Source organism: Chelonoidis abingdonii, chromosome 3, assembly GCF_003597395.2.
Source record: "Chelonoidis abingdonii isolate Lonesome George chromosome 3, CheloAbing_2.0, whole genome shotgun sequence".
Lineage (NCBI taxonomy): Eukaryota > Metazoa > Chordata > Testudines > Testudinidae > Chelonoidis > Chelonoidis abingdonii.
The window spans coordinates 57,073,762-57,085,008 of NC_133771.1; positions in this window are offsets into that span (position 1 = coordinate 57,073,762).

An 11,247-nucleotide genomic window follows, 5' to 3' on the forward strand; every position below is an offset into this window, starting at 1 on the left:
AAGAAAGAACTTATTTTTCTACAGTGTAAATACACATTAATTGCACAAGGCCATCTGTTCTCCACCTGCTCTGCAGCACAGCGAGGGATCATTTCTAACAATTTGCTGCTAGTCAGAATATAGCCAGGACCCTTTGTATGGGGAAGCAGTGCCTATAAGTCATGCTACTCACAGCAGATAGATATGCATCTGTCAGATAGCAACGCAAGACATCCATGCCTTTACTATGCAGTATGGGTAACAGAGATATAGCCAGCCTAAAGGAGCTAGGAAACACTTTTGCTGTGTTGCATGAGCCTATGGCAAAGTGATGTAACTGTTACCAGAATTTTCTATGAGGATTAATGGTGTTAAATCAATATTAAGTTTCCTTTCATGTTGTGTGACATGCATTGGAGGAGGGTAAATGAATAATGCTGCTGCCAAGCAACCAATGGCAGTGTGGTGCTTAGGTGTGGGCCTGAAGACTGCACAGAAACAATGGCACTGAATGAGCCTTTATGACTGAGATACATGAGGAGATTGTACCAATAGAGTCCCAAAGTTACAGGGCCATAGCAATTGTCTGGTACCTGCCCCACGTAAGCAGGGTAATGATGTGGTGTGTCTTTGAGGCGTTTGACCCCTCCCAAGATTTCCTGCAAGAACATCCTCTTTTATGCAGGAAGAAAGGCATAATCCACCTAGTGCTGTTTTAAAATTGATTAAATTGAGCTGGTTTAAATAAAATATCAATTTCTTCTCTAGCTTCCCCAGGCTGGAAATAAGGAGCTGCCATTTCTCCCAGTTGCCAATAGATGAGCTAGTCATGGCAAGATTTAGCACCAGGACCAACTCCCTCCCACTCCAGCAACTTTCTTGAGGTCTCAATCTTCTATCACAGTATAAGCAAGATGGTGATAGCCATCTGACAACCAAGAAAGATGTAGTGGTCATTAATTAGGAACAGAGGGTTAGGCTACTGCATGTTTACTGTGGGGTTATGTTTCCTCAAGCTACTGCTAGGATCATTTTACACTCCTAGGGCTATGCTTTGTATCCGGGGGAAGGGGGGTGGATGTAGAAAGCTCACTGATTGTCTGTCAAGATGTCTACTGTGCCGTCTTGGGAGGTTTCAAAGGTTTGGGGGTTGAGTCTGTGAACAGGATCCAGGAGGCTGGTAAGCAAAAAAGTAATTTTGCAAACAGGTGTGGTTTGATGAAGCAGTCTCGTATTTCACACTCCCCTTCAAGTTCTTCAGGAGAGTCCAGGAATTCCCCTCCCTGCAAAAAAAAAAGCACAGAGGTCATACTCAGGTCAGGAAAGTCCACCTCCTGCGAGAACAGGAGTTCCTACTAATCTCCGCACTCCCAGTCAGACAGCCCATCAGTTAATCACAATCAGCATCCCACTCTCTCTTCAAGATGATGAGCATCTAAAAGAAAATGTTCTTTGGCTTCAAGACACAGCTCCCAACAAAGTTGTTGAGAAGGCTTCTCTTTCCCCTCTAATAGCCCCTATCCTCAGCCCCTGAAAAAGGTGGATGGCAGCTGGTGGCAAGTAAGAGAGTATACTGCTCAATTTTATCAGAGGAAGGGAAGTTTTCAGGAGATAGCAGCCAAGGCCACAAGAAGGCAAAGCCCTAGAAAGATACCTCATTTTGCAGTTGACTACATGCAATTCTTATTAAATACTAAATTCTTCAGGACACTTTCCTTAACTCCTGAGGAGAAAGGAAACCCACATCTAAAAAGACTCCAAAATGTCTCTTTGTCCAGAAGAGGGAATGGGCAAGTATTTTCCTGCACACCCCAATCTTGAGCATATTGAAGAATCATGGGTCCAATTCACAAAACTCCCAAGCCCAAATGCCAGGTTATCTACCAACACCTTTAAAGAGTAGGTAGGATTTCAGAGTGGTTTGGGTGCCGCCGCCATCTTCAAAAAAGACCAATTTTTATTCATAAGAGATCCCTAGAATTCAATTTTTAAAAGTGCTTTGAGCTAGCTTCTTCAGTGTTTTTTCCATCATAATGCCTATGATTCATTGTATTATGTATTATGTCAAACTGGACTTTTGACTCAGGAAATTGCAAACAGTGATGTGTGAAGTACAAAAAAGAAGAAAACTGCTTAGAATGATGTTTGGATTTCTTATTCAATGTTTCCCTAGATCTAACCACTTCATCACCCTGTCTTTCTTATCAATAGTGTAAAAGAAAGATCAGCTTTAGGACTCTGTCCTTATTAAGTAGGTTCTCAAGTCAAGCAAGCCTTAGCTGTGGTCTTCTGGACTGATGTCTCTTCAGGTACACCTTAGAAAATATTCTTTGGGATAGCGCAGAGCTACAGCATCCTTGTCTGACAACAAATACACACATTACTTTTTCAGGAATAGCACTAGGTTTGGCTACTTCCTTCCAAATTTAGACTGGATTTTAAGCTATCACAAGTCATAAACATCCAGAGCTCTTAGAAGCAGGGCCAAGAAATCATACCATAAGGACCAAAGTGAACTTATAACTCCAGAAGTCATACTCAGCCCTCGCCACTCAGAGAGGGGAAGGAAAAGAGGGAGCAGAAGGCCCCACTACACTAATCTATGGGGCAACACCACAGAATGAAGGTGTTGTCAATGGCCTCTGTCAGGTACTATATAGAAAACACTAATATCCCTCCCAAAACATGGTTTTTATCCTCACCTACCTCATCAGAGCCAAGGAAATAAAAGAACGTGATGACCCAACATCTGATAGCTTTCCAAGCCAAATGGAGGGAGGGAGGCTCCAGTGGTAGACTCACACTTCAGTGAGGTGCCCCAAGATCCAGAGAGCCATACCTAGTCCTTGATCTGAAATAGCTCTACACATTTGCATAATACAAACTTTTGAAAATATAAATACTAAGAAGCAGGGTCATCATGATAAAACTTGGTGGCTTTTATGTGTCAGTTGACTGAAAGGAGATATCTACAGTACTTCCATCTTCGTGGTGTGAAATAGACTCAGAAAATTCAAGATTTTACCATGCTTTAATTGTCAACCTTTGTCAACTCAGAAGATGGTGGGATTTACATTGTAGTAACAGAAGATCCACAATAGTCTTTTCCTTCATTTTACAGCTGGTTGGTAAGGGCCTTATTGCCCAATAAAACTGTCATGACAATAGAGAAAACTACTCATTTACTGTATAATCTGGTATTCAGCATCAATGCAGAAAAAAGTATGCTCACCTCCTCTCAGCAGCCAATTATTGTTCGACATGAGGTCCCTTAATTCTAAGGGAAAAACCCAACATTTTTAGTACACATCAGAACTTTAGCTCACCCACCCACAGGAGAGGTCCTTCAAAGACATGGCCTCCCTGCTGTTCTCTGATGAAGCAAGTAGATCAACTGAGATCCAAGATCTCTCTCTCAGGCACCCTCTACCTCAATCTGTAAAATGGAGAGAAAACCATTAGCACTATCAGAGAGATTTTTGCCATTGTTGTATCAGTGGCATACATGGTAATCTCTGTGGATGCATGCTGTACAAATTAAGCATGACCAAGTTGGTCAAATTAGGCCCAGGAAGAACAGATAGTTTCCACAACAATAGCTTGGAGTCTTAGGACAGTTCAGTGTGTCATTCTCCCCTTCACAGTTCATTTATATCAATGGGCATGTTATGAGCTGAAGATTTACTGGCAAGCGTTAAAAATTATGTTATAGACAGAGTCATACTTTCTTCCTATAATGACTACTCATTTGATTGTAAAACTAGCCCAGAAAGCAGATTGACTTATTTACCAAGACCTAGTTCCTAAGGAATGGTCTCTCAACAAATGTGCTTTAGCTAATTTGGGTAACATGGGAGCTATCCAAGGGCTAACTGTTCACAACCTAGAGCAAAACACAGCTGAAGACTGTCTACAGCAAATGCAGTGGAATAGGTGGATACTGAGGAGCCTGATGTTTGCCTTTTCCTCTTATCTCTAGGGCTTTCTGGAAGGTGAGGAGCCAGGGGACAGATCTGATCCTGATTGTTCTGGACTGGACTGGACTGGTCTAGTAAGGTCTGAAATTCCAAACTTCTGCAGCTGTCATCCATGGACCTCATCCCACTTCCTACAGACATGGCACTTCTCTCCCAATATTAAGTCTTCCAAAGGTTACAACATGGAATTTCCCTGCTTCTGCTTACTGAAGGCTTGCTTCTTGGAATTAACATAATAATTGAGGTGGATCCATCGCTAATAGCTTCCTGGACATATGTAATTTTTAGGACATACTTTAGATATTAAGAGAGAGAGAGATGCATTTTCAAAGTGGTGTCTTTCTAAGGGAGTATGAGGCCAATTAAGTTCCTCAAATGTTGCAATGAATCTTAAGGTCGAGTGGCAGCACTGTGCGTGACTAGGGAGACATCAAAGACCAAACTCAAGGGACACATCTGTTAATTGTCAAGTTTTCCAGGCAGGAAATTTAACTTCAAGTTGAGCAGTCATTATCTTCCTCTCTTTGTACCTTTGGAGTCAGTGGACCAAATGTACTGGAGGGTCTGAAAGCCCCTCTCTCTTCTCTAGCGTGTTGGATCTCTATATGTGGCCATGTACCAAGGAGGCTTACCAAGTAGAAGGTGCCTCCTCTCCACTGTTGGTGAAAGCCCACTCAGCTCAGGATATGTCAGCTTCTTGGGCTATCAGAGGTTGCCTCTGATATTCTGAAATCTGATAGACAGATCTCTGACATTCCACCTATAGTTTCAAAGAATTCAGACATGGATCCCTTCTCAGACTGTATATTCAGAAAAGAATTCAGGTAAGATTTCTTTTGCTAATTGTAACAACTACTACTTGGTATTCACTTAAAATATATGTACCTTTTATGTGTAGAAAGTTAGCCTCAGACCTCACAATATTCTGTATATATGTCAGAGTCAACCATCATGTATTTTATACCATACAAATAAACAAATGTAAACAATATTAGCATCATAGCAAGAAGAGGTGCCTAAAGCTTATAGTGCTGGCATTTCTAAAAAATTTTCAACTAAACAAAGTAATTACAATAAATTAAAAAAAAGTCTACTTCAGTCCAGTTCTGATTAATAGTAAACACTTGAAAAATTAGTATTTAAAACTCACTTCTAACATTGTTTATAAAATAAAGTTTGAAAAATATAGCGATCACCATTAAAAGCCAGAATTAGTTACTATATAATACTATGTAAGACTACCACTCTTTCCCCCTATAAATAAGATAGAAAATAACTGTAGCTACCATTGTATGCTTGGTGATAATAGTGGGCAGTATTAAAAACTCTTCATTGGCTTCTACTGCATTTGACAGAAAAAAAATAAAACAGTTATGTTGTATTGCTTACATTTTTTGTGGTATGGTATAAGCTTATATCAAGAAGTATAAAGTAATGATATTTAACTGCAAAATATAATTTGCAACTTATACTGTATATCATCATGTGTGGTGCAACTCGGATTATTTAATGTTTTCATTAGAGTAGCAACCAGAATCTGTAATCAGTGTGGGGACCTCATTGTACAAGGCATATATATGAAGATGTGGTTCCTAGATGCTAGGTTACAATCTAAAAAATCCTGACAGATATTATTGTTAGTTACTATTTACCTAGCAGCTAAAGTGCAGTAGATGTTTTACAGACAAAATGGAAATAAGGTTCACCCCGAAAGATTTACAGTTTAAACATTGCCAAAAGGGAGCCAATACCACATTAATTATATTTTCTTAGGCTATGTCTGCACTGTGCAACAGTGCAAACTACAGGGGTGTGAAATGCAGACCACACCAAAATGTTGCACTTGAACCGCCCCATGCGGATTCTGCTTTAGTGTGATCATGTTCATGTAGTCTTGTTCAAACAGTACTACATTAATGTCAACTAGTTACGTTTTAGTTCATCCCTGCAGTGTCCATGCAGGACACAACATTTTGGTGCACTTGGCAATTCACACACCTGTAGTCTGCACTGTGGCACAGTGTACAGAAGCCCTTAGTGTCTTTATTAAATCTTGGATTGTGATATTTATTGCTAACTTAAATATACTTAGAAACAATTCAAAGACTACAAAACAGGTTTTCCAAGTAAAGACTCTATTTCATAAAGAGTTTGATCTTTGGGGTTTCAGCTGCAGTCCATCCTCTGGCCTCCCTTGAGTCTTAAACTTCATCCAGACATAGATGCTGGAACTAAGGATGCTGGGGGTGCTGCAGCAACCCCTGGCTTGAAGTGGTTTCCATTATATACAGGGTTTACAGTTTGGTTCAATGTCTCTCAGCACCCTCACAATAAAAATTGTTCCAGCACCCCTCCATATAGATTCCAAAAGTTGTTTGGCAGGAGCCAGACAAAACTAATTTTTCAGGAAGTGAGGAGCATAATATTTTTAAACTATTGCCTGACATTGAGGATAGTAAGGACTCTGAGAAAGCAAAAACAGTCTTCATAAGGTACTTTAAACCACAAAGAAACTTTGACTGTGAACAATATATGTTCTGGCAAGCAAGTCATCAAGAAGGGGAAAACATGGATCAGTATCTTGCATACCTATACCAACTTTTGAGTTCATGGGAGTTCACAAATGTGGACCATGAGTTAAGAGGTGCAGATAATATTAGGATGCTTGTCAGTTAAGCTGAGAAGACAAATTTTCTGAGACCGCTAAATGACTCTCTTCGGAGTACTGGACACTGCGCGAGTGAACAAGATGTTGGAAACACATGCTCAATCAAATAAAGCGAGGAAACTCGGCAACAAGTATAGAAGCAGCACATTCACTCCACACTAAGAACTCAATCAGGAATTAAGTGTGGCAACCAACCATGGAAGAATCAGGGTTCAGCCACAAAGACAACAAATGTAAAATGCTACAAATCTGGAGGCTCATAACCACACCAACATGTCATGTTTGTCCAGAAAAGGAGTCTTCTGTTATAGCAGTGGAAAACAAAACCACTATGCAAAAGTCTGTAGATGTACTACTCTCTCACAAGTTGAGACAAATTGCTAAAAAAGATGTAAGATCAAGTGAACATGCTTTAAACAACACCTTAGAAGTTGACCATTCTTATGTCTTCACAGTATTTCCTGAGAACAAAGTCTTCGAAAAAATAGCATTCAGCCATGACACCACATCATCATACAAGGATATGAGACTGAAGTCTTAACTGACACCGGTACATCACTGATCGTGATGGCTCAATGTGTGTATGATGCCAAACCACAGAAACCACAACAGCAGTAAAAGTATATGCCTATGGAAATCCAGACCCATTGACAATATGCAGTGTATTCTCAGCTCATTTTGTATTTAAGGACAGGTCTGTTACCAGTCCAATGTATGTGATGATTAATGGCACAGATACACTGACGTGTTATGCCACAGCAAGAGCACTTGGACTGATTCAGATGATCCAAACAGTACAGCCTAACAAGCTAAATCAACTCCTTCAGTCTCATGAGGACATGTTCAAAGAAATAGGAAAGTTGAAGGGACAGCCAGTAAAATTGCGTATAGACGACACAGTTCAGCCTATAGGTCTACCACAAAAACACATTCCTTTCCATTTCAGAAAGCTGGTGGAAGAAGAATTAGCATGCCTGGAAGAGCTTGACATCATTGAGCAAGTGGGAGGCCCCACACCCCAGGAACCAACGCAACCAGACAAAATCTGAATTTGAATTGATATGCATTTATCCAATCAGGCTATCAAATGTGAGCAACACATCACCCCCGCTGTAGATGACATTATTGCATCAACTTGAGCTCCACCCTAAGCTCAGGTACATAACAAACGTCATAACATGTGAGTCTATACATCAGTTTTGGCATTTCTTCAGCTGCAGAAATATTTCAAAACACCATATCTGAGATACTATCTGGAATCTCTGGAGTTCTTAATGTGCGTGATGACATTTAAGTATTTGGCACCACATCTGAAGATCATCTAACTCGACTAGCAGCTGTTTTTGAATGACTGCAGGAGCAGAATCTCAAATTAAATATAGACAAATGAGAGTACAATAAACTCACATTAGATTTTTTTTATACACATTCTCCAAAGATGGCATGCCAGCAGATCCAAAGAAAGTGGAGGACCTTCCCATTCATTGCCTACCAGGGCTTGCAAATTACTGTGGCAGATTCATTCCAAGGTTAGCCACTATCAAACAACTGCTGACACCTCTAACCAGGAAAGATAAAATACGGGTTTGGTCAGATGGACATCAAAATGCCTTTGAGAATGTAAAGAAATCCCTTACTGGTGATGTAGTCATGCCATAGTTTGAGTCTAAGGCCTGGTCTACACTACGCATTTAAACCAATTTTAGCAGCGTTAAACCAATTTAACGCTGTACCCGTCCACACTACAATGCTCATTATATCGATATAAAGGGCTCTTTAAATCGGCTTCTGTACTCCTCCCCAACAAGAGGAGTAGTGCTAAAATCGGTATTACCATACGATTAGGCTTATGTGGCCGCAATCAGATGGTATTGGCCTCCAGGCAGTATCCCACAGTGCACCACTGTGATCGTCGGACCAGCAACTGACTCGGATGCTGCGGTCAGTAAAGGAAAAGCCCGCGAAATTTAGATTCATTTCTGTTGGCCCATGCGGAGCTCTGATCATCCGCCGGTGGGCCAATGCAAGTCCCAACCAAAAGAGCTCCCAGCAATGACCGGCAGAAGATACTGGATCTTGATCGCTGTATTCGGGAAACAAACTGTTCCTAGTCAGAGCTCCCGTTACGAAGATCGAAATGCCCAGAGCGTTTGAAAAAAAAATCTCCCGGCACAACACACATCTGTGTGACAAGCGAACAGAAGCCAGAGACTCAATGGACGCTTTATGACGGGAGGGAGGGGTACTGAGGACTCACGTATCCAAGTCCACAGCAGCCTCCGACAAAGTATTTGCATGTCTGGGCTGAGCTCTCTAATGCTTGTGTCAAACACATTGTTTCTCGGTTTTGGTTGCAGTGGAATAGCCTCAATTACGTCCCGCCCCACCACTGAAAGAAAAGGAGAAGAGAAAATCATTTTGACTTCTTCAATTACCCTATGTCTACGAATGACGCGGTAAGGGCGGTACACACTGCAGCAGTGAAGCGGCAGTAGCGCATCCTCTCTCCTCTCGGTGCAATGGTGCAGTAGGATGTAACCTGCCTTATCAACCCATAAGTCTCCTTCTTGAATAACTGCTGAATACCCTGGCTGCTGAGTAGCTGGCCAGGGCGGAGCGCTTGAGTAAGATAGGAATGGATCTGGTCATTGGCAGTAGATGAATAGAGAAAGGCTGGTAACCGTTCAGCAAGAACTAGGCTGAGCTTAGTCAGCCCTCCCTTCCTCGTTAAGAAAGATTCTGCCCGCCTGGATTGTCAAGCAGCGGTATGCTGGCTTCCTGTCCCCCACAAATGCACCGCTTAATGTCCTGCCTGATGTCATAGCACCGGGGCCTGCCTCCCCTCATTTATTACGAAAAAGTCACGTGTTCTTATTTGCCTTCTTTATAGCTCATGACACAAATGGGGGGCAATGCACGGTAGCTCAGGCGAAGGTGGGAGGGAGCACACTTGGGTGTTGCAAGGCGCACCCCTGTGAATGGCATGTACTCAATCATTCTGCGGGATCTGACACAGAGCACTGTGTTCTCTGATACACTGGTTTCTAGAACGCTCCATATCTGCAGAACTGACTCTATTTAGAACCATAAAGGAGGATTGCTCGGGAGTCATTCCAGTTTTGGCTTGCACCCCCGCCGATCCAGCCAGGGGGGCACTCATCGAAGAGCACAGACAGTAAGAAGGACAGATAACCGTCTCTCATGCAATTTACGCTGCGTAGCCAGACGGACAGTGGAACAACTGTAACCGCTCTGCATATCACAAGCAATGAATGCTGCTGGTGTAGTGCTGGAGTAATCGCATCGGCAAGCGGCATCGCAGTGACACTAGTGACTTGGTAAAAAAAAAGGGAACGGCCCATATTGCCGTGCTATGGCGTCTGCCAGGGCAATCCAGGGAAAAAGGGCGTGAAATGATTGTCTGTCGTTGCTTTCACGGAGGAAGGAATGACTGACGACATTTACCCAGAACCACCCGCGACAATGATTTTTGCCCCATCAGCCACTGGGCTCTCAACCAAGAACTCTAATGGGCAGGGGAGACTGCGGAAACTATGGGATAGCTACCCACAGTGCAATGCTCCGGAAATCGACGCTAGCCTCAGACCATGGATGCACATTGCTGAATTCATGTACTTGGTGTGGCCGCGTGCACTCGACTTTATACAATCTGTTTTATAAAACCGGTTTATGTAAAATAGGAATAATCCCGTAGTGTAGACGTACCCATGGTAGATGTTGGATTAGGTTGACTAACATGGTCAAATTTACACCATTGTTTATGCCAGCAAGGCTCTTTGTCCCTTTGAACAAAAGTACTCTCAGACAGAATTAGAAGCTCTTGCTGGGAATAGTTCCATTTCGTACTCCCGGAGGAATTCTGTGCCAAAAACTTAAAAATTCTGCAGCAAAAAATAAAAAATTTTGCACACAATATTTTAAAATTCTGCATAGTTTATTTATCAAAAGAACACCGTATAATCACACGTTTCAATTATTTTTGGTCATTTATTTCAAAACACCTGTCAACAAGTATGTCTGTAACAATACAGACAACAAAAAAGATTCAGGAAATTTTTTTTGACAAACAGATTCCTTATTAGGTGTATTAATACGGAACTCTGAGTAATAATTCATTTAAACTACACTACAGAACTGTATTTCCCAGACCCCTCAGAAGCAGTACAAGGGCGTGGGGGAGTCAGAGATAACAGAGGAGCTCAGGGAGAGGGAAGTAAATTGCTGGGGAGGAGCCTGGGTGTGAACTTGGAGGGTTGTTGGGTATGGGGGGCAGGGAGGGATTGTTAGGGACCTTCCCCTGTGCAGACACTGGCTGACTCCTAGCCTCTCCTATTCAGTCAGACACATCTGCCCCAGTCCTCATGTGTCTCTGTGCCCTCACCCAGCCACTCCCCTGTCTCTATGTCTCCCTGTACCCCCTCCCACATCTCTATGTGTCTCTGCACCTCCCTCCCCACTCCCATTCAGCCCCTGCCCCAGTCTGTCCTTCAGCACTAGCCCTTATGAGCACATCTAACTCACCCAGCACCCTACGCTGTCTGTCTCCCCATAGCCCTTATCTCCTGACCTGGCCACAAGCGCTGTGAAGGAGCCATTCTTTCT